Source organism: Lynx canadensis, chromosome A3 (genome assembly GCF_007474595.2).
Source record: "Lynx canadensis isolate LIC74 chromosome A3, mLynCan4.pri.v2, whole genome shotgun sequence".
NCBI lineage: Eukaryota > Metazoa > Chordata > Mammalia > Carnivora > Felidae > Lynx > Lynx canadensis.
In genome coordinates this window covers 138,034,074-138,058,661 of record NC_044305.1, presented here as the reverse complement: position 1 = coordinate 138,058,661, position 24,588 = coordinate 138,034,074, and the positions used below count along the sequence as shown (strand labels likewise).

At 53.9% G+C, this 24,588-nt stretch overlaps 1 long non-coding RNA gene across 1 annotated transcript in view; it reads right to left on the bottom strand.

The window, feature by feature from the left end:
• Positions 1-2,867: 2,867 nt before the first annotated feature.
• The window catches only part of LOC115511164, a 102,038-nt gene continuing 80,317 nt past the window's right edge, over positions 2,868-24,588 (bottom strand). The window contains exons 2-3 of the long non-coding RNA XR_003967968.1: positions 19,253-19,455; positions 2,868-2,977 (exon numbers count right to left, since the gene is read on the bottom strand). This is a non-coding gene — a long non-coding RNA (uncharacterized LOC115511164). The remainder of the gene's footprint in view (positions 2,978-19,252; positions 19,456-24,588) is intronic.

Genomic DNA, 24,588 nt, shown 5'->3' with positions numbered 1-24,588 from the left:
GTCTGACCCTTTTCACGTTAAGTCATTCGGATGATCGGTGGAACATATTTGCACAAGCAGCACACTAAAATGGCCCTTCCCAGGTTTTTGGAATTGAGGAAACAACCTGGCTACCTTTGGGGACCGGGAGGGGGCTACGTCAACAGTTTGCATGAAGCCACGGCCAGGCCAGGCCGCAGGGCCTCCCCAGGAGACCAGGCGTTTCCAGGCATCAGGAAGTGAGCCCAGAGACCCCACAACAAATCCCTTTGCCAGCCGGCAGTGTAGAAACACAACCGTGCCTTTGTAGAGATATGCGGGTGTTGAACAGGCGCCAACCCCCGAGCTGTAGGGGCTCCTGGCACAAGAGGGTCGCCAGAGCGCAGCACCAGAGCTCCCGCCACCCCCCCCTCCCCAGCCCGCAGGCCCTCCCTCTGCAAGGGTTAAGGCCGGCAGGGGTGCCGGTGCTCGGTGCTCGATGTGCGTGACGACTTCAAAGCAGCCTGCAAGCACAGAGCCCTCTCCCTGGATGATTTAGGTGCAGCCTTGCCCGGAGGCTGACAGCTTCTCAAGGTCGCGCGTCTCCGGCTCATCCAGTTCCCGTGGAGATGATGGGATTCGGGACGCTCTGCGAGGGCAGCAGTGCTGAGCCGCTCTTGGCAGGAGGGCCCAGGGCAGAGGCCCCTGACCCACCTCGGTGCCGCATATTTCACAGCGCGTCCTCCACATGCAAATCGGGTTTCGCTGGCTCTTCACGAAAGCCTTCCAGCAACAGAGAGAGAAGCCAGTCCACGGCGCACGGGGCTGGCTCGGGGTTGCTCAGCTAATGGGGCAGCACCCAGATGCGCTCCGTGGCTCTGCCCCAACCCGCTCTCCCTTCCCGAAGCCCCTGCCCTTGGAGACCCCGTCCTCTGCCGAGCATCCTCTCAGGAGCAACCCCTCAGCCGGAAGACCGTCTCCCACGGTATCCTGTCCACAGAGGAGCTGCGGGGTTAGGACCCGGTGAGAATTATTTCTTCCCTCCGAGCATGACCCGGGAGCCCCTAGAGAGACACCCCCGGGACCGCCCGGTCCCTCCGTGCAGAGCCGACTTCAATCCCTTCGTCTCGGGGCCCCGTGGCTGCCTGCAGCTGCCCAGCTCTTGGACCCCCACAGCCCCAGCGTGGATATCAGGGACCCACAAACCACCCCAGTGTCACCCCGGGTGAGAGTGCGTCTCCCGGGCCTCTGGCTTCCCCACCCTGGGCCCAGATGACCAGATCCCGGCCCTAGTGACTCCCCCAGAACAGACATCTGTCCTTGCCTACCCGCCGGCTTCTCCAGAAGCTTCTCTTCAAGAAGCTCTTGCCATCCAGACCCCAGCACCCGTGCCCCCGCCCGCGCCTCTCAGTCCGGCCTGCTCCAATGTCTCTCAGCCCAGCAGAGACGGGTGACGCACACGTCCCACGGGGCCCCGTCGGACCCCAGGGCAAGCCCCAGCCCGCGGACGAGGAGCAGCCTGTCCTGGGCCGAGGTGGGTGGGTGGGAGTCCTCCCTCCCTCTGCGGCCACCGCGGCAGGTGCTCCCAGAAACCGCACCCGTGAGTGTTTCCTCCGGCAAGATTTTGCCGTGGCCGCTCCAACGGCCAGGCAAGGCTGGTGTCAAGGAGGAACATGAAATTGTCCCTTTCCTCTTTGGTTCACCTGCCAACCATGGTTCCCTCTCCCCTGTCTCTAACACCAAGTGGCAACATGTTTTGGGTTAAAACCACTCATTCTCCTTTAAAGCAGAAGATCTAAGTGTGGGGGAGACGAGGGCAGAGGCTGCCGGAGCGCGTGTCCCTGAGTTTCCCACGCAGTCACTGTCCCAGCAACGCATGTTCCAGGCCATTCGCTCGCGCACGTGCTGGACGGGCCGAACCCGCGTTACCTGTTGCAGGAGCCGCGGCGACCCCGGCTGCGGGCGCGCGCCCCTCCCCTGCAGGAACGCAGGCCTGAGGGAAGCAAGCCCCCGGTTCCACATGCACTTAAGCGGTTTTATTTACCACGTGGAAACGCACCCGTTCTGCCCATTTTCACGGCTCCGCAGTCATTAACGAACTGTGGCATTGACAAGGCTTTTTGCGGGAGTGGGGTCTCTGAGGGCGGAATCCAAGAAATAGGGCTGGTTGCAAATAAAACCATCTATAACCAGCTCTTACCATTGGGAGGGAAGTTGACTTGTTCCGTAGAAACCAAGCCGGGATTCCACACGGGTCCATCCTGTGGCTAAGGCCTTCACCAAACACAGGCTGCTTCTTGCTCCCTCTGAAAGCAGGTGTCCCTTGTGTGGGGTGACAGCCGATGTCTGCTAGAACCGCCGCCTGACGTGGTGGGGAAAGCTCCAGGTCGCAGCCAGGTGGCCCCGAGTCGTGGAACTCGGCGGTCGGCTCTCCACGTGCCCCACCAGTGGGACCTCCCCCCGCGCCCCCGCCTCCCAGGACCCACCGGGGCCTCACCCTGCCCCTCCCGGGGCGGCTCCACAGCTAACCGAAGGGTGTGCGAGAGGATTTCATTAAAAGTGCCAATTTTAACCTGCTTGGGAAAAACCCCTGAAACAGGTGAGATTTGCGTCTCAGCTCTGACACACGTTTCTCTCCCGTAGAGCACCCTGAATTCTCATTCGGACATTCAGCGTTGGGTTACAGAAACGGGACTTCCGATTACGGGAAGAAAGGCGGGCTAAGAAAAGGCAGCCCTCCCCTCCTCCCTCAGACCCCGCCTGGCCATCAGTCCCAAACGCGCGCTCCCCAGGCCGCTGCTCCCCTAAAACACAAGGGGTGGTCCCATGGCTTCATGCTCACCGCCGTCCTGGCCCCCGTGGCTGCCCCTTCCCCTGGGCGCCGTGCACTCACTCACGGCTGGGCAGAGTCCTGCCTGGGGCAGGCGTCACGCCGCCTCCTCCGAGCTGCCACCAGGACTCACACTTCCCTCCGCCACCAGGTCCCTTCGTGTGGCGTCTGCCTTGTTCCCTGACGCACCTGGTTTAAGTGGGAAAACAACGCATTTTTTTGTCTGCCAGACCCGATTCACACCCCAGCATGCGGTCCAGGGCCAGCCTCTCCGGCCCGCATTCCACACCCGGAACGGCACGCTTACCTAATTTCACCATGTGCCACTCTCTCCCCCAGGGACTTTGCGGAGATTCTCCCATTCCCGTGCGCGGCAGCGCTCACAAACCGGGCACAAACACCCTGCCTTTGGGTTTATTTTTTATTTTCCCAGCTCGGTCCCTAAGTCCACCACCGATCCTTTCCCCGCCTCCGCCCCCCTCCACCTTCCTGTCTTTAAATGTGCACGGGTGCACCAAGAATATACATAATGGTTTGCCCACTCAGGATTTTCGCTGACCGTATAGCCTTGGGCTAGAGACCTCACTGTTCCTCACACGGCTCACAGAACCATGCTTTGTGTATTGACCACGTGGCTGCGGGCTGCTCTCGGTCGGTCCCTGTGGACGCTGGTGTTTCCTGCACTCACCCACCACTCTGCTGAGTCACGCACCCTCGGGGACCAGCATCACTTAGGTACCGAGAACCCTGTCCGGTGCTGCACCGAACAGTGTCTTACACCTCCCACGTGCCGAGTGTGGGATTCCTGGCCGTCGGATAGATGAATCCTCTCCAGGCACCTCCAGGTCCGTCCCAGCCCTACACCTGTGCCTGTAGATTTCTGTTTCCATCCATCCTTTATAGACGATTTGAATTTTGGAAGCCCACTGGCTATAGAATGCAGCTTCAGCATTTCGCCGGTGACACGAGTGTTCTCGGGTGACACGTGTGTTCAGTGTCTTTTCACATCATTTGAGGCATCCAGGTCTCTCCTTTTCTGAACTGCCTGTTCATTTTCCTTGCACATTTTTTAGTTCCCTCTTGTTTTCTTTCTTAATTTGAAGCACACTGCATATCCTGGAAGGTGATCCCTTGTTGGCGAATGTCGGGAAAGCCTCCCACGTGATCAAGCACATCTGTTTGCCACACAGCATCTGATGACGAACAGAGGGCAATGTTGTGAGTGGTCAAATCGACCCAATTTCATTACGATTTGTGCTTGTGAGGTGCCGCTCAGGCGTCCTTCCCCACCCAAGATTGTAAAGACACCACGTCCTCAGGGACCTCTGCAGTCCTGTGTGCCCCACGTGGGTCTTCCAGGAGGGCCTCCGTGTGGTCTGAGGCAGCAGCCCTTCTCTCCACACACCGAGCATGTTACCTGAAAGCTCCCTGTCCCCACTGACACGCGGTGCCACCACGGCCACACCACGGCGTCCAACAGGCAGCAACATGTTTCTGAAATCCATTTCCTGTGTCTCTGGCTGACAGGTTGGTTCTTCCACCAGATACAGTTTTCCTTCCTACTTCTTTCTAGTGGGTCTCAGTATCTGGCAGATTCACCCCCCCCCCTTTGTTTCCCCAAGTGTCTTGTTTATTCTGGATATTTGTTATTCCATACGTTTAGAGATACTTTGATTTTTAGAATAGTCACGGTAGAATTTTCATTGAAAGAGCATTGCACTGGTGAATCTTCCAGGGGAAAACAGACTTCTTTGCAATGCCAAGCTGCCTCATTCATGAAGATGGTACATATCTTGGCTTTTTCTTTTCGTATCTGATGTCATGCCTTCCGATATATTTTCAAAAATATTTTCGTAAAGGTTTTAAGTGTTTGATGTTCTTTGATCATCGGTTGCTGTGGCTGCTGTTGTGAATAGAATTTCACCTTCTGCTTTAATTCCTAGTTGCTCATTGCTGGTCGAAATTATTCTTATAGATTTTGCGTGAGTTGAGAAGCTCTAATCTCCATAAGACATGACGTGATGGAAAATCCTTCTACTTGCCTGGACCATGGGACTGAACTATGAACCCTGCAGACTTGTGGATAGCGAGCCGGTTCTAGGAGCCCTGCCCTGCTGTGGTGACTCCACTCTACAGCCGACAGCATCACACTGAAGTCCCGCGCCCAGACTTTGTTCTCAGGCTGCCCGAGTGACCCCACGTGTGCCTGTGTCTCCTCGAGAAGGCTCCTCACACTCCAGAGCTCAGTCTCCTCCTTGGAGAACGGGAACACGAGTATAACGGCCCTGAAGGTCGATCTGACGATGGAAGAAAATGGCACATATAAGCCACTGAAGAGTGCCTGGCATGTGGTCAGTTCTCGGTACGTGTCAGCTGCATCATCGCTGGTCGTGGGTCCACAGAAAATATTCGGTCAGTTTGGGCTTCTCTTTTTTCCTCAAAAAATAAAAATCAGGACATGGAGGTTTCTTTTCCCACCTACCTCTGAGTGTTGTCACCAAGATGAAACGGGAGGGCAGGGCAAACACTTTAGAAACTGTAGAGTGCTACAAGCATCAAGGCAGTCACCATGGCTGTCGATGCCCATTCGCATTCCGTTTTCCTTTCTCTTCAGAACTGTTCTGTCCGTTTTGCTTCTGTGCACACCTGTCTGTCAACTGGGTAGATAATAACTCAAAACCACTGAATGTCTGCCATGTGCCCAGCACTGTGATAACTGATTCCAAATTCATACATGTCCCCCTCCTGTTGGCCCCAACACTCTCCCCATGAAGCATTAAGGGCATGACTCGCATGGTCTCTTAGGTGGTCCGTGGACCAAGACCCAGTCTGGATGATTTTCTGAATGGTCACTAAGAAAATGACTCACTCAGAATCATAGAATTTTCTTCTGAGACCAAACAAATAAAATGCCTTGATTAAGGAGTTATGATGCAGTGGCCCAAAGTTCCCAGGACTGATGTCATGCACCTGCTGGGGCTGCACATGTTGGGAGAGACCGACGATTCGGGGGAAGGAAAGAGGACACTGGGAAGTGATCCAACATTTACTGGGTGTGAATGTGGGCTGTGTGTGAGTGTGACAGTAGTGCCTTTATTTACATGCTCTTCTTTAATAGTCACGGCAACCCTACACACGCACACACACGCGCACACACACGTGTGCACATGCACACACATGCACACACAGACGTGCACACATACACACATGAACGCATGTAAACACACAGACATGCACACACATTTACACACGTACACACATGCACACATGAACACATGTACACATACAGACATGCACACACATTTACACACGTACACGCATGCACACATGCACATATACAGACGTGCACACACGTATACATATGCACACGCATACGCACATGTACACACGTGCACACACATACTGTATATATTTATAATGTCGTTTTACAGAGGAGAAAACTCAGGCTCAGACACAGTCATTTTCCTTGAGTCACAGAGCCAGAAATTGATGGTGCTATTTTGCCACAAAGCCCGTAGGATTCCCTAAATTATATGATGGTACTTGGGAATAGAATTTAATTAAATAGCTTGTCTCAGTTCAGAAGGCCTCAGAAGCCACTCTAGATGTCTGACCCAGAGAGGGGTTTGACAGAGGGAGCTGTTTACAAATGTTTCGGAAGCACAGAAGGAATAAGGGCAGGGGTACCGAGGGATCGGGAGGCCCCCGCAGCCCCGGCACAGAGCCACGTGCCTGGAACCACAGAGCTGCCTGCTGCCACCCCCGGGGCCTGCAGCCCCCACGGCACGGCCACCCCGTCAGTGCTCCCTGGGGCGCAGCACAGACAGAGTGTCGTCTGGGCTCCCGGAACGTCACAGAGGACCGGTTCGGGCTGGGCTGCCACAGAACGTACGGGGCACACGCTCTGCCTTACTGGGAGCATGGCTGCAACTGAAAATTGTCTTCAAGAATTCACGAGACTTAGTTCAGGAACACCAGAAACAAACAAAACGGGGCTTTGCTTCAAATGCCGGTGCCTGCGCAAGTGTGCCTGAAACGTGTCTATCGCCTTGAACCCTCGCTTCAGGAAAAGACACCGAGCACCTCGTACGTTATTCTTCAGCCTCTGAAAAGCACTCGTCACAGCCCACGGGACCGCTTAGTGCCGACCGAACCTCTCTGTCCATGAAACGAGCTGGACAATAACGGGAGGAAGTCAGATGGGCACTAATCCCCCAGTCGCTGATACCTTACAAGGGGGGGAGTCCTTCCTGCCGTCCCCCTGGGCCACCCTCTTGGCCCGTCTATGGCAGCCAGCCTCCTGCCGCCCTCGCTGGACCTCTGGCAGCTCCTCTGCACCCTCTTTTTCCCAGCCACAGGCTCCCAATGGCATAAGCCTGTGCTACCGTGGTTTTAGCGTGTGGAAGGAGCACGAGAGGGAGTGGGGGAAAGACTCCGTCCCTAAGCACCAGTTAGCTGCCCGATGGAGGTGCCTGGAAGCTGGCACATGAGTCAGGGGAACCGCTGGGCTCATCAACTCCCTTCCGTTCTTCAACTCAACGTGTCAGAGGAACTGATGGATAGTGTTTGCAGAAGGTACTTTTCTGGGATCGGAACGGGGGAATAAAACCAACTGACTTCATTTTCTGTTTTTCTTTACAGAGTTGCCAAAATATTCACCCCCTTTCCAACACACGCAACCCCAGATTCTAGGCACGTGAGAGGTCTTCAGGAAAAGGTCCACGTAGGAGAAGTGAAAGGCACCTATTCCGAAAGGGGCTTTTCAGGAATATTGATGTTTATTTCATGATTTAAACCAGTAATCACAGAAACAATTTTTGCAAATTAAGATTCAGGTAAAGTAGAAATCACGCGTAGTGCGTTCACGGTACACAAAAGTGAACGAGTCCAAAGATGCCGTGGGGTGTGCGCTATGTGTCTCTTACGATGGTGAGGACATGTTTTGACTTGTGTACTTGGACCATGGAACCACGTGCCTGAGAGGCATTGCTAGCCTTGGGAGTCCAGTGGGGAGGTGATAAGCGTACCTCTCTTTCATTTCATTTTATTTTATTCCAATAACCTACTCTATCATGGACAACAGATACCGAGCCACGTTTGTTTCATCGCATAGAAATTAAGAAAAAAGTAAGGGTTTGCATTGCAAAGGTTCCTTACCAAATGGTTTCATGTAGGAAAGAGAAAAGCCAGAGGTTACCAATGTTGAGGTGTGTTTAGTTGCAAAGAACATTGTAGCGACAGGACTGAAAACAGCGTCCAGTGATCTACTGGTCACAATCCAGGGTTTCATCGACCCTCACAGCAAGCCTGGGGACTGGGGATCACAGTGAGGCCAGGATTCGAACCCAGGTCTCTCGTGCCCACTCATAAAGTCTCTCCCCTACTATTTAGTGCCCGATTCCTCCTTCTTTAATTGGGCATCTATCCACACCCTTCTCAGCATGTTTTGTCTTCACTCACAAAGCGTCGGACCAGGATTCCTTTTCCAAAGCAAAACTAAAGCACAGTCTAAGTGGCAGAATTCAGTTTTGTAAAGTATATGTACGTTGCCCGTATGCAGCCAAACAGCCATTTCCCTTCTGAAGCCACGATTTACATGTCGCGTGAGGAGCCAGAGGGCTGCAGCTCAGGGAGAAGCCTTTGGAGCCCCTGAAAACAAACGAGGTCCGAGGCTTCGAGCAGAGTGCCAGCCTGGTGAATAAAACGGTCCCCTCTCCTGCTGATTGCCATCAAAGCTAGATGCACAGGTTGGCGGAACATGCTTAGCAAAGAGAATTTCCCCAATCTGATCATAATTGATGCGGTGTTCTGTGTGGGATAGCTTCCTGTTTCCTGACTGTGGGTAAGAAAAATGTGGTTTCATCAGAGGCCTTGCAACAGTTCAGAGCCCTCGCAGCCTAAAACAGGTGCGGCCTCCCCCTGCGGCTGTGGCTGAACTACCACGGCCGGTCCGGGCGCCAGCCTGGGGTGCAGGGCTCTCAACTCACCACCATGCACACTGGTTGCAGGGGAAATTAGGAAGGTCTCACAGCAGACACTCAGCTTCGTCCAAAGGCAGCTCATCAACTTACCAGTTCCTAAAAGACATCAGAATATATTCTTGTTGGAGAAGAGAGTCCATGTCGAACTCTAATTTCTACGAAGTGCCTTCTTCTCAACCACCACACAGACTACAGTCACGTCCCATCCATGTCTCGATCTCTGTTCGCATCACTCCACACACGTGGAGCTAAAACTGTCAGCTGAGCCAGGCACTCGCACACGGTTTCCTTCACCCCATTTCATACACGGACGAAACAAGAACCAGAGAGAAGGGATTTGCAAAAAGGCACACAGCTGCAAGTCTCAGGACTGGCCCAGCAGTCCCCAGGATCGGCCCCTCTCCAGTGCCATCTGACCCTTTTGCTCGAGTCATACAATGGCTTTGGGTCAAGGCAAACACTAGGAAAAGGTCCTCCAACCTACAAACCCTTTCTTCAACCTCCGGTGCCCTCTGGCCCTTCTGGAACGCCTGCTGAGCCCCTGATATGTACCAGACTAAAGGTGCAGCAGTTTTTAAGGTGAGCAAGATCCCTGCCCTTAGGCAACTTACATTCTGATGATTAAAAATCGATCGTGATAAAACAATAGCTAAGGTCGATAAGATGGGAGGGTGATAGCGGTTACACAGGGAATGTGATAGAAAGCTCTGGGTATGGAGAGACCACCGTCAGGACCAGGTGCCCAGCGAGCACCTCCCTGAGGAGAGAGACCCAGGAAGGCGTCCAGAAGAGGGGCGTCTGGGCCAATGACCTGTGCGAGGGGCCCTGAGCCAGAGCAGGCACAGCCAGCCAGGGCCAGAGGGGCTGGGGCAGCGGGAGGGAGGGCAGCGCAAGGCGACCTTGAAGGGCTTCGGTCTCTCACTGAAACAGGACGGGCACCGCTGAAGCTGGTGAGTGCCCGGGCGGCAGAGGGAACATCTGGGAAGCTACGACCATAACCCGGTGGGAGGTGCCGACGGCTGGACCAGCGTGGGGAGAGGCAGCTAGAATCTGGATGTCGTTGAGGGTAGAGCCTGTGGGGTCTGCCGACGGACTGGAGGTGGCTGTGAGGCAAACCGTCTACGATGACGCCAGGACTCTGATCTAAGCAGCGGGAAGGATGCAGGGGCCACAAAATAAGACAAGGAAGGAGGTGCGGATGCCTCTTATTCTGCAGACCGTGGCTTTCACTTTCCCTCTATCAAGTCAACGCACATTTGCAGTACTTGAAGCAAACTGGTCAACGTGAGGTACAAAAGGTAACACCCTTTAAAGTCTAAGTTGTTGTTCTCCCCCAAAAAAGTGTCTTTTGGCTGAAAATGATCCATAGTTATTTAATATTCATATGGTGACTGCTTCCCAGTGGAACTCACCACGTAATAACATGAAAACAAAATCTGCATGTGGAAACATCTTGTTTATGAGCCATACAATCTTTGCTCAGTATAATTTAGAAGTCAAAATTATTGAGGCACCTGGGTTGCTCAGTAGGTTGAGCGTCCGAGTCTTGACTTTGGCTCGGGTCACGATCTCAGGGTCGTGGGATCAAGCACCCTGTCAGGCTCCACGCTCAATATGGAGCTTGCTTCAGATTCTCTCTCTCTCCCTCTGCCCCTTCCCCCCCTTCTCTAAAATTAAAAAATAGGAAAAGAAATAAAAATTATTAGTTTTAACAGTAGTCATAAATTCTACTTCTTATTTCTGCTAAACAGGAGAAGGGTTGAAGCCGCCATGTAGGTAGAGACGCACGAGTCCATAGAAGCCTCTTGGTGGCCACGGGCAGTAGGTGAGAGAGAGCCCTCACCTTAGATATGGATGCGATGCTCCCTGCTTCCTTCTCAGTCCCCTGGTCTCACCGGCCACGCACCCGTGGCTCCGACCCAACACTGCAACGGTCTTGGAAACTCCCGTGCTCAGGCTCACTCTCCCTATTTCAACCCAGCCTACGTGCCACTACCGCGTGTGTCTCTCTGGAATGCAGATTTGCTGATACCTCTTCCCCGATTAGGACGTTTCAGTCATTCTCCATTGCCCACGAAGTAAGGTCCACACTCCCTAAGTGGAATACAAGGCCTATTTTCTTCCCACCTGGCTTGACCTCCTCTCCTCCTGCAAACTCTACGGCTGAGCCTCAACATGCTGTGTTCTATTTCCTAAACACAACCCGTCAGTGCACGCACGCCTTCACACCCGTCAGCGTAATTCCCCTTTGCCCGGGACACCCTTCCTCCACTCTGTTGTTCTTCCTCATCCCTCGAGACCCACCTCATAGACACGGTTCCTGAGAAGTTTTCCAGGACTTCCTGCCATCAAGCGCGGGGTTCTCTCGCCGACACGCCTCCACCTCCACACTTACCCTCATCACGGTTACCTGTGTGCTCGCTGCTGGCTCACGGAGAAGGCCCACCTGTCCCAGGCTCCAGCCAGGGGCACCGAGCAGCCATTCATGGCACAGGTCTACTGTAGGGACACTTGAGTGCCTGCAATCTGTGGCCTCGGTAAAATTCAAAGAACGTGTCGCTCACAGACCTGGAGCCATGATCCGGAATAGGAACGAACATCTGAGACACAGAAAACGTCCATCTTGATTAAAGACTACGATGGAGGCCGAAGGGGCAGGCTGGAGTTTTCGGAAAACAAAACCAATGAATTAGAATCGTGAATAGGGACAAGACAGGGAGAACTAAAATCTAAGAGAAGGCAAGTCTGAGAGCTCTAGATTAGGAATTCCGGAAGCAAACAGAACATACAAACTCAAAGTCTGAACACATCCCAGGGCAAAGGAGAGACTCAAGTCTTAAGCTCAAGAAAGATCATTAAATGTCATGGAAAAAGTTATTAAAAAGTCTCAGATACGTTGATTTCATATATATGTATATATTTATATTCTTATTCTTCTGTATTCTTAAAAACCATGCCAATGTACCAACAAGGTAATAGATTATCTACAAATGAAAAAAATCAGGTCACCATTAAATATGATATATGTGAATAATTTTTAAACTTTCAAAGAATATTACCTACAAAAGTTTATATTCAAATTCAAATGACAGAAGATCCTGCCAGAAAGGCAAAAAAAAACACAATACACATACATATATGTATCCTATACATATATATACATATAGATATGTATATATATCCATGTATATATCCATATACATACATATGTATCCTATATACATACATATATATATATATGTATATATATATAGAATTATATACCTGTGTTGAAAAAAATGTTTTTGAAAGCCATCAACTCAGAATAGAATTTAAAGCTGCAAGAACAGTGTGGACAAAGTATAAAAGAAAGGAGATTAAACAACAGAACAAGCACAAAGATTGGCCTCATTCTTAAAAGGTAATGGAAAGAGCATAACCATTCATTACTAACATACGGACCAAGAACACAGTTAATAGCCGGGACCTGAGAAGGTAGCTCACTGGCAAGGGTTTGTTGGAAAGTATGCCGAGTGTCTTATCCTTCTGAGAAAAGGATAGGAAGACATTCTTGGTGGTCACGCACTCCAAAAAAACAAATGACCTTTCTGAGATAATACAAAGGCGCTGTATATATCAAAATGCAAAGAGAAAACTCTAAAGCAATCACAAAAACATGAAAATCAGATGGCACAAGTATGACAAAATCCTTTCAAGTAACGAGAAATGAGCGTGGAAGAGATACATCTCAACCAGGACGATGGGAGCAGGGCTCAAAGTTAAGAGATCAGCAAAGAAAGTCAAGGAAATACAAACAGCAATGCAAGAGAAGCACCAGTGACAGTAATGAATAGTAAAGAATACAAGATAATTACACTAAAAGGAACCAAGAGGATCCTGCTAATTTTATAAAAGCACAACTGAAGCATGTGTTATCACCTCTACCTACCATCTAGGCCTCAGTGGAACTAAACTGAAAGAGCTTTTGGATAAACCAAAAAGATAAAGGTGAATTTGCAACACAAAACAACGGTAACAATGAAAACTAACCTTTATGTTGAAGAAATATAGGAAAACTATCACTGCAGACCACTTAGAAATTAACAATGAGAAGACCACACATGAAAATTTAGGGAATGCCATAAGATCTGTGGTCAGAAGAAATTTATAGCCTGAAATACCAGTATTATTACTCAAAGTTGGAAGTAAAGAAACCCAATTCAAAACAACAACTGTACTATTTTTATTCTAACATGGGTTGAAATTATTTTATTTTTTAAATTTTTTTAACGTTTATTCATTTTTGAGAGAGAGAGAGAAAGCATGAGCGGGGGAGGGCAGAGAGAGAGGGAGACACAGAATCTGAAGAAGGTTCCAGGCTCTGAGCTGTTAGCACAGAGCCCGACGTGGGGCTCAAACTCATGAACCGTGAGATCATGACCTGAGACTAAGTCGGATGCTTAACCAGCTTAGCCATCCAGGCACCCTCAAATTATTTTAATAATAATTAAGTTGGGAGAGTGCAAGGAAATGGCCAGTACTATATCATGCTAGTGGAAATGAAAATGAGTAAAACTTTTCAGAAGAGAAATTCGTCATCAAGGATTGAAAGCCTTTAAAATACAAGTTCCCTCTTTGACCCAGCAATTCCACTTTTAAGAATTTATTCTAACAAATAAATCATCACAAAAGTATAAAAAGATTTATTTCCAAGAATGTTCATCACAGTGTTGTTTATAATAAAAACTTGCACTGCAAAGAAAACAATCAGCAAAACTAAAAGGCAACTGACGGGATGGGAAAAGATATTTGCAAAGGACATATCAGATAAAGCGCTAGTATCCAAAATCTATAAAAAACTCACCAAACTCCACACCCATAAAACAAATAATCCAGTGAAGAAATGGGCAGAAGACATGAATAGATACTTCTCCAAAGAAGACGTCCAGATGGCCAACCGACACATGAAAAGACGCTCAACATCGCTCCTCGTCAGGGAAATACAAATCAAAGCCACACTGAGATACCACCTCACGCCGGTCAGAGTGGCTAAAATGAACAAATCAGGAAACTGTAGGTGCTGGCGAGGATGTGGAGAAACAGGAACCCTCTTGCACTGTTGGTGGGAATGCAAACCGGTGCAGCCGCTCTGGAAAACAGTGTGGAGGTTCCTCAAAAAATTAAAAACAGAAATACCCTATGACCCAGCAATAGCACTGCTAGGAATTTACCCAAGGGATACAGGAGTGCTGATGCAGAGGGGCACTTGCACCCCAATGTTTATAGCAGCACTTTCACCAATAGCCAAAGTACGGAAAGAGCCTAAATGTCCATCAACTGACGAATGGATGAAGAAGATGTGGTTTATGTATACAATGGAATACTACTCGGCAATGAGAAAGAATGAAATCTGGCCGTTTGCAGCAACATGGATGGAACTGGAGGGTATTATGCCGAGTGAAATAAGTCAGGCAGAGAAGGACAGATATCATATGTTTTCACGCACATGTGGATCTTGAGAAACTTAACAGAAGACCATGGAGGAGGGGGAGGGGAAAAAAAGTTACAGAGAGGGAGGGAGGCGAACCATAAGAGACTCTTAAATACTGAGAACAAACTGAGGGTTGATGGGGGTGGGGGAGAGGGGAAAGTGGGTGATGGGCGTGGAAGAGGGCACTTGGGATGAGCACTGGGTGTTGTATGGAAACCAATTTGAAAATAAATTATATTTTTTTAAAAAAAGGAAAAAAAAGAAAAAAGAAATAAGAAAAACACTGGAAACCCAGTAAGACCCACAGGAGCGTGCAGTGCATTGGGGGAGGGCACATCATTTCACTGCAGAAAGATGCCACGGAAGACGCGTGACGTCCTTCGCACTGAGCAGGTACAACGTGCGTGCCACGTGCGCGTAGCAGGTGAACCACAGTGCACATGGGTGTCTCAGTGTGGTGATAAGAAAACACATACACACACACACCCGTGAAGTAAGTGCCTTCGTGTCCTCGAGCACCTGTTTCTACTGAGTGGAACTGGGGGATGTTTCAGTTTTATTTTGGGGCTTCTCCTCTTTCCTAGCCTTTCATCATAAATATTGGTAAGCTGCAGTCCTACAGGCAAATGTTACTAAACACAGACAGAACACCGTGGGAGAACCCGGGGACTCGGCGAACCGGTCCTGCCGATCTGACACCCTCCTCCGTGTCCACCTTGACCCTGCCCCTTTTGGAGACACAAAGAGACACTTTACTGGCAAGAAAGGGGATCTAGAGAAGGCAGGCCACCTGAGTGGGCTCACATGGGCATCTCCACAGAACTAGCATCAGAGTCTCCACCACCTGACCCAACCGGATGCTCAAGAAACCCCTGCTCAGGAGATGTACCCCTCCCTGTGTAAGTGACACGAGGAGAAGACAATTCGGTTTTCGCCAAATGATAGCCCTTCCTGGTCCACTCGGCCATCAGTGATACAGGACGTGACGGGGACTGTCCTCCCACCGCCTCTAAACCCCATGTGGGTTCTGAAGTCCTGAGACAAGTCCCTTTGCTGTCCCAGAAGGTGTGCGTGTTTGCATGTTGTCACTCTGTCCAGGGGAGCTGCTGGTTCCACACTGCCACCCCCAGGAGCAGACGATTGAAGCCATGACTTCAAATTGTGCTTCACTCCGAGTCGGTTGAAAAGGGCAGTTTATTCTCTGGGGAGGGGGCAGCAGTTAAAATGCCCGTCGAGTGGCAGCAGTGTGTCTGAGCTCCGGGACGCTGTAGAGGTGTCCCCAGCTGCAGCGGAACCATCTCCGCTGCTTGGGCTTGACATTTCCCACTTGTTGGGTTTCGAGAGTGGTTATGAATAGAGGGTCCTTGAAAGGGAAAAAGAAAGTGAAACCTCACGCAATAGCCTTTGTGGGCACAGCTCCGGCAGGATGCGCGTCTCCATGGTGACCAAGGTCGGCTCCCGAAAGCCACAGACACAGCCACCACGCACTCATTATTAGAGGAGGCCCACGCTGCCAGGTGTCACTGCAAAGGGCAACGACGGTGCAAACTTTCTGTGGGCGCCTCGTTCACTCCAGAGCCGTGGCCGAGGTCGGTGCGTGCCCGCCGGGAAAGAATGTGACTCAGCTCACAAAGCACAAGCAGTTCTCGGGGTGAGAAGCCTCAAGCCCCCTCCTCAGGTGGCCAGCGAGGCTCCCGGAAGATCAAGGTTGCAGAAGAGTCTCGCCAAGAGCGGTCAGGGATGGGAAGACCAGAGGCACGTATTCATTCGATATTCACAAAATACACAGGATCAGAAAGCCAGCGAGTTGTCCAAACAGGCCACCACGATCAAAAGGACAGTGCGAGCCAGGTGTCCGGACTCAGGGCGCCCACAGCCGGGACAGAACAGGCTGGGAGGTGTGCTTGCCCGGGGCCGGGTTCTCCGCGGTGGCGAGGTGTGACGGACGAGGGGAAGGCTGGGCGAGGGCCCCCCTCCTGACGGGCACGCACCACCTCGTGTCCTCGCTCCAGGGAGATAAGCGGAAGTTCAGCCTGGCCCAGGAGGCAAGGTGCCAAAGGGCACGGGGAGTGAAAGCTGCCCCCCACGCCGGGGAGGGCCCGGATCGGCCCGAGGAGGACACAGAGGCAGAGATGTGTGAGGAGGAAGAGACTCGGGGCCCTGAGTCCCAGGCCAGGGCAGAAGATGCTTCTGGTCCGCGGGGCGTGGGCCCTGCTTCCACCTTGCTCGGCCCCGCTCGGGCTCCACGCCTGGTCTTCGGCACCCGCCCGTACGTGAGCCTTAGCCTCAGCTCTGGGGACGGCCCTCTCTGGCCCAGACAGGCCTCCAAGTATTCCTTAGCGGCTGCCGCCCCGTCTCTCCCAGCCTCTCCGTGCCTCCACTTTGTTCAGCCCAACATGCTGCCCATTCTCCAGCAGCACGCGGGCTCTGACCCTGCCGCTCCCTTTGTTCTGAAGGTGATTCCAATCCCTCAACCTCACGCCACCTCCGGGGTCCCGACGAGCCACCCTCTCCTCTCTGAATCTGTCCCCGCTCCCGCCACATCGGTTGGATGCCTCCGTTCTGTGATCGACGTGACGCTGCACACACATCTTCGAACGTGACCGGCTGGGACTCCTTCGAGGGAGGGGCCCTGCCTTCCCTCTCTGTCCCAAAACCCTACACACGCCTGCATGCCGTACGCGCTCAGTGGGCCGTGGCCACGCTCTCACCGTGGCCCCCACTGAGCCACGCCCCACGCTCACCGCCCCGCATGAGGACCCTCACCGACGTAACGCAGACAGACCCCCAGCAAGCCTTCAGCCCCGGGCGCTGTGCTTGCTGTTGGTCAGCACGCTGCAGACAGACCTTGGCGAGCGAGACAGCCTTTCCCGGGCAGGCCGCCGCCAAGCGCCTCTGACTCGCTTCGGAGCGATTCAGCCACGAGGTAAGTGCTTGCTCCCTGCGGGTGCCCGGAGTCTGCTGAGTGAAGCATGAACCATACACACGAGCGCACAGACCCCCAACTGGAAGCCGCAACAAACTTCCGCTGCTCACTCTGTGCTGAGATCTACTCTGAGAACCCGGGGCAAGTCGCAAGCGTCTCCAGGCCTCCGTTCCTCATCTAAAACTGGGAACATTGACGTGAGGACCGCCTGCGTGAAAGTCCTTGTAAGCGCTGGAGATCTTCGTTCATTCACTCGGTACGTGTTCGCTGGGGGCTCACAGCATGCCAGGCCCTGTTCTAGACCCCGCAGACACAGTTGCTTGGAAGAAGCGAAGCGTCCTTTCCCCACAAGCTTTCACATCCTGTTCCGCTCCCTATGCTAGTTCCACACTAAGCACATACAAGGGGTTCGTGAAGTATTTGCTGAGAAATCAACGTATGTCTGCGACAAATTCTTTTACGACAAATGTATCCTCTCAGCAAAAATCTGCTTCTCATCTGAAGTCACAAAGAAGTCGCCTACTTTATTCACCTGTGTGTACAGAGTACCACAATTTGTCAAGAATCTGCTGGCCCAGAGGTAAAATGGAAAGCCCGGAGCTTTCCTGCTTCCCTAGGTCACAAGAACTCTTCAGGCAGACGGACAAGCAGGAAACAGTCCTGAAACGTAAAATTCTAGAACTGTCACTAGAAGACCTGGGGTCAAGGGAGCCTTCCAAGAGGCGGTAGTCCTTGAGCCGTGACTTGGAGAACGAGTCTGCCTTTCTCAGAAATAGGGACAGGTAGCAGTCTGTGCAGCATGAGTAGAAGCCTGGGGAAAGGACCACAGTCTGTGTGGCTGAGGTCAGGTGAAGGTCAGGGCATCAGAAGAGACGAGGAGGGGGAGGCCGGGTCCCTGTACCCCACTCTGTCCAGGAGGCAGTGAGGGCACCGAGCAGAGAAGGAAGCAAATCAACTCTACAGATGAGGAACAGATCTCTGGCAGCAACAGAGGACGTCCCTGTGGGCGGGCAGGGAGGCACGTCTAGCGGCAAAGAGATCGCAAAGAAAGACTTTGAAAAGAGCCAGATGCTTTCAGGTCCACAAATTCGGAGCTAAACTGAGCTATTCACATTTCCGCACCTCTGTCTTCCGGAGGAGACCCCTACTCCACCTGCCCGCAGCGTCTTCAACACTCAGCCCTTGTCAAGGGTTCAGAGTGTCTTCAGTTCGACATCAACTTCCATGGGAACGTCTGTGGGGTGCGGGGTCCCCGGCTCCGCTGTCGGTTCACGGGGTCCTCTGCGCCACCGTCGCAGAGAGCTGGCTGGGTTCCGGATCTCCTTCTGATGCTCGGCTCCCAGGCTATTTATCCTTTGTGGTTCGAATGACTCACCAGAGGCAAAGGCAAGTTCGGGAAGGTGTGAGAAGCAGGGACCAACCCAGTCGGCACGAGGGCCTCATCAGCTGGCCCCCGTGTCCTAGAAGACACGGAAGTCATCCCACGGAAATCGGGTGGTGGTCCCCGAACTCTGTGCCCCAGGGCACGCCTGTGCTCCAGCCTGGGCGGGACCAAGGCAAGGCGGAAAGAGCAGCGGACTTCAGTCATGAAGGGCTGGGTTGGGATCCTGGCTCCACCTCTCCAGGACAAACTATTCAACCTCTCCGGGGTTGCGAATTTTCTTGAGATTTTTACAGCCCGCTACCACTTTGCCACGTTGGAAGTTGGCACAAGGCAGTGTCTGATTTAACGTAAAATTACCGATCCTACCAATTTCAGGTTTACCGTGTCCCCGTTTCATGGGGCGCTTCCTACCGGGGGCACCGTGACCTCAACACTCCACTTCCTGGATGAGTGTGAAGCCTCCTTTTAAGTGAGAACAACACGGATCAAGCGAGACTCAGGATGACGCCGCTGAACTCCACTCTGTGCAGCAAATGTGTCCCAGGAAACGGGATCACGTGCGTATCACTGTCAAAGGTAGTGGGAGCTAAGTACTTCCGGCCTCGGCTCCCGTGTCACACTCAACGTGGCTGGGGTCCCACCAGCCAAGGTGCCCCGGGCTGCTCCCTTCCATCCACCGCTAAGCTCAGTCCCCCGAGCTTACCTGCGTCACCACAGCGAGTCCCCCGAAGTGAGTGCTGTGTGGGTTTTGAGTTGGGCGTGTAGGTTTGCGCCACGTGAAGTCACTGGTAGCGCACGGTCAATACAATACTGGCGTCCATCTGGGTCCAAAACCACCACGTAGACGCCTGGGCCGCAGAGACCAGCTCCGTGGGGCCAATGCCTTGGGAGCCTCCTTGCAGGGACCTGAGAAAGCAAAGCAGGACTCTGAGGGTCCTTCCAAGGTCATCAAGCCCTTCCTGACCCTCCCCACCCTTCCACTGAGAGCTCCTGGCACACTGCCTCTGGCTCCCCGAGACCCCCGTCAGCACTACGGACAGACCAGCAACGCCTGAGCTGGATTCCTACTGGCGCCTCTCAGCGCATCTGCAGGGACATCAGAGCCTCCGGGAATTTTGCTGGCCCGGCCCGGCCCAGCTGTTCCTGACACAGAACAATGACCCTCGTGCAGACAGGAGCACACACTGGCCCACACGTTGTGAACCCCCCGAGTGAGCCTCAAGAGGCTCTGTTTACTGTATGCTCTAAAACCGCACACGCCAGGAAAACGAGGCCCAGAAAAATAAAATCCGTCCCCAAAGCCGGATTCATATTCAACTGACTTCCACCGCGGGGAGCTCGGCCCGGTGGGGAGAATCGGCCACCGACCAGCCCAGAGACTTCTGGAAGCCACCCTCCCCTTGCAGTCTCCCCCTGCCTCCGAGAGGGCACGAGGCTGCCGGCCCTGCCCCTCCCCCTTCCCGTCCTCCCATGGCTGCAGCCACAGCATGTCTCAGTTCCGGCATAACCCCCGCAGCAGCCAAGCCTCCTTTTGCTTAAAAGCCAGGGCCTCGCTCATCCGCGTGCCCCTTGTTTTCTCTCCCCACTGTGGCTGTCTTCCTTTTATGGTGGTCGGTGGGGGGACGGGCCCCACAGGGAGGACAGGTGTCAACGCCCACACGAGTCTGCCTGACTGATCAGACGTAGGAGGAGGTAGGGGGGACCCCGTGTGCCCAGGTGGGGGAGGAGGCGGGGGAGGGCCCCACGTGCCCAGGCAGGCTGTCTGCACAACACCCCCCCCCCCACAGCACAAGTTCCATGTGGGGCCCCGTCATCGTGTGCTTTACCTTCCGAGGAACAACACTCCCGAGGGCTCGGTCCACCGCCCCACTCTTCCCGTCAGCCATCATGCCCGCCTGCGTCTAGTGCTTTCCCTGTCGTTTTGTTCCATTCCGTCTCAGAACTTGAGCCCACTGTACCCGAAGCCTCATTTAGGCCCGGCTTCCCAGCGTGACTGCCCCCTCCGATCCGAGGGCGGTGACAGACTCAGAGTTAAAAGTGGGTACATGCTCACAGGGTAGAGTTTTGTCCTTCCTCCACTCAGCACCGTCCCCCGGCCTCACCTTCCCGGTGACGAGGCCGGCGGGGAGCCACGTGAGCACGTGAACGTGCCGCAGTTTCCCAAGTGAGGACTCTGCTGCTCAAATAATCCCCATGCAGGGACTTTTTAACCCGCAGGGAAAAGGGTCAAAGCCCCACAGAAGGCGGCGTCACCCTCCCCCCGGATGCGGCTCTGCTGGGCGGACGCTCGTCCCCGCAGCTCCAGCCCAGGTGACACGTACCGAGGCCACGCGGCAACAGCAACGTGTTGGGGAAGCCACAGCCTGCATTCTCCCCGTGCGTTTAACGAGCAGGCTCACCGGGGGCTCCACACAGAGATCTGCACAAAACTCGGGGCGGCCCGTCACGGCAGGGCGGGCGCTCATCCCGGAGCTGGAGAGAGAGGTCCCACAGTCCACTTGATCTGTTTCACTACAACTCACAGGGTTTTCTCAAGCGCGTCTGTCAGGGGGAGGAGGGCTGGGGAGAAGGGAGCCACTACAAGCAGGTCTCTGCTCTCCAGATGCTCACGACCAGGGCAGGAGACGCTGGGGCAAAGCTAGCACCGACCACTAACGACACGGAGCACTGGAAGTACGGAGGAGGGTCCGGGCCACCCCTCATGGAGCACAGCCCTCTGGACATCGTCTTACAGAACGGGTAGGGTCTGAGAGGCATCACTCTGGACAAAAGCCCAGAAAGGCGCTGGAGGACATGGGGCCACGACGAGCCCAGAACAAAGGCAGACACGGGCCAGACGTAGACATGCTCGGCTTGTCTGAGCCCACGGACAGAGCAAGACTGCGCTGGGAGGTCCCTCTGCAAAGAGTGTGGCGTCCGGCTTATCACAAATGGCAGCGTTACCTTTATCCATGCAAGTTTCCTGCGGGAGCGTGAAATGACGGAGGCCATTTTCGGGAGTTTCTTCCTCAGATCGAGATCCAGCGTGGAATAGAGAACCATCAGGAGTGTCCCGGGGCTGAAATGCTTCATCCCGGGACCAGGGCGATGCCGCAGAGTGGGCGGGGGAAACCGGAGCAGGGACACCGGGGGCCACACTGACAGTCGATGTGCCAGCCCCGAAGGAAGTGCTGACGATCACCACGCGGGTCCCACGTCACAGAAGCAACAAAGGAGGGAGCTCTCCGTGCAGCGCGCCCGGCGAGGAGGAGTCTGCACGATGTACTGCACGCACGGGGGTCAGAGGTGGGAGGCAAAGTTACTCCTCTGCTCTCCCTCCACTGCAGTTTGCTCAAAACTAAACTAGAAGGAAAGGACTCGCCATGTGTAAGAAACCACGACCATCGTGTATGTATTTGAAGCAGTGCGAAAATGGGGCACTTGTGGTCCTAAAGATTCTTACCCGTGAATGTTTAAAGTTGACGTGAGAAAGCACTTTGAGGCTGGAGACGCTGCCTCGGCTGGTTTTGTGCTCCCGGCGCTCCGCACACCCCTGCGGCACGAAAGGTCGGCGCGCGGAGGGAAGTCTCGTGGATTCCAAGTACGAGGCACTGCTAGCTGTCAGTCATGGAGCACCTACTGTGTGCCAAGGACATAACTTACTGCTAATCCTTATGACAACCTCACAGGCCAACCACCATCCCAGTCTTACAGATGGGGAACGCGCTAGCCCAGCGGTCCACGCGTCGCCCGCGATCACACAGCCAGGAAGTGACTGAGTTTGGGTAGAGGCCACGTCCACGATTGTCCACCAGGCAGGCTGGCTTGAACACGCTGAGACCAGCAGGCCAACGGCGTGACCGTTAACGAACTTCGGGTGTTCAGGCCTGTGTGGTGGTGCGCTTGCCCTCATCCAGAGCAAATCTTTGGTGCCTATTAAGCAGAATGGTTCATCCACAGATAGCATGGCTCAGGGGCCCCGTCCCAACCCCTTCGGTCCCTAACGTCCTGGGGGAGCTCCGTTCCGCCAGCAGCTCAGGAGCTCGGGACAAAGATTCTGCCTCCTCGTCAACCTACGACCCTTCAAGTAAAATGTCAAGTGAGAGCTTGGAGTTTAAATGGGCCTGTCTCCATCCATGTATCCTCATTAAATCCTTAAAATCCCCATTTAGGAGCAATCATGAGAGATTAACTGTGGCATTTGCAGGTGACGGGCCAGCCTCCAGCTGTCCTTGGTCCCGAGAGCCGCTCGCGGGTCTTGTAACTCACGGGGCTCCCGCAGGGGAGACCCCAAACACCAGCCGCCCAGAGACGCTCTCTCCAGGCTGGTCTGCGCCTGCCCAGTGCCGCTGGCCTGGCCCCAGGGAAGGGGCCCACCCCTCGCCTCGCAAGCGCTGGGCGCCGGCCCGGATGGCCCCGGGGACGTTGGCTGTATTTCTTGCTTCCTGGGAAGAGGCAAGCGTCCACCTGCTCCCGGCCTGAGTGCGTGGGCTCATCGGCACACGGTGGCCAGAGGACACTGCTGGGCACAGATCAGCCTCCTTTTCTTCAGGCACAGCGGCCTCGCAGGGTCTGCGGGCTCTTCTGGAAGCCTCGTGCCTCCCCTGCTCTGCTCCTCCGAGTTCACTTGGACGATTTGCCTTCTGGAGCTCTCCTGGCCCCAGCAGCACCTCCTCCCCGGCCCCGGAGGGAATGCGCAGCTCCACGGAACTTAAAGTAACTAGTGTGTGCAGGTAAATGCGCTTAAAACACGCTCCATCACCCCGGCACTTGATGGCTCGAGAATCCAGAGGCTTCAAGAAGACAGCTTACGTTCCGTTACCATGGGCTGGAATGTCACACTGTGCAGTGGCAGCTGTCCCCACTCGGCGGCCACAGACCCGGGCTGCCGGATCCCGCGTCCGGATCTCCCCAGCTTTGGCTCCAGGAGCCATCTTGAGCAGGGGCACTCCGCTCAGCAGCTACACACGAGGCAGGGCGGGCCACCATGCCGGGTCACAGAACTGCTGGGGGGGGGGCGTGTCCTCCAGGGGGCGCTGTGCACCCACGGCCACCGTGGTCTGGCATCTCCATCACGGTGGGCTCGGCCTCCATGGGTGCCCCTCGAGCCGTCCACGCCCCCGGGAGGAAGCACCCTTCTCTGCTGTTGGTCCAGAGGGGAGAAACCATAGCCAACATGTGCAAATGCTGAACTGATGTTCTAAATGGCAAGTTTCACCTGTTAGCATGTCTCATATGCCAGCAAGAGGATTCACCCGCAGTCACTGTATCAGAGGCAGAGCCTGGCCGACATTCCGAGACGAGAGAGTAACTAGCAAATTATCTTCTAACAGCTAGTTATACAACCCAGTGATTTTCTTCAGGACTGCCCTCAGTAAATTAAACATACAAACATTTTGAAAGTGTTGGGAGGCTGTGTGTTCTATACTTCTGTACGAGAAAGTTATTGAGATGATAAAAACGATGAAATGAGGCACATGACCTTTATTGCGTATGTTCATTTACTCAGAGAGAGAGGGAGAGCTCACACTCAAGTGGGAGAGGGGCAGAGAGAGGGTCCCACGCTGTCAGCGCAGAGCCCGATGGAGGGCTCAAACTCACGAACTGTGAGATCATCACCTGGGCCGAAATCAAGCAGACGCTCAATGGACTGAGCCACCCAGGAGCCCCTAAACTTTCCGCACATCCACGCACAGGTCGCAGCGCTGGTCCCAGCCACCGCGTCCCCTCCCGCAGGCCTGTCCCGTGGCGCCCTCCAGGCAGGGTCAGCACCGCGGCCTCTCTCCCCCGGGGCAGCCGCACCCGGCCCCCCAGATGACGACCTGTCCGCACCGCACTCTTAGCCAGCGTCCTGGCCGTGAGACCAACTGGATGCCGCCTCTGCGGTGGCTGTTCCCCATCGTCCTGCCCAGAGCCAGCGGCCTCATCCGCTCATTCCTTCACTCAAGGATGCGTCCTGAGCCCCACTGGGTGTCTGACTCCAGGAAGCCAATCCTTGCATCCAATGCATCCAATCCTTGTTGCTGCCTTGTCAGAGCCACTGGTGCGGCAGACGGGGGG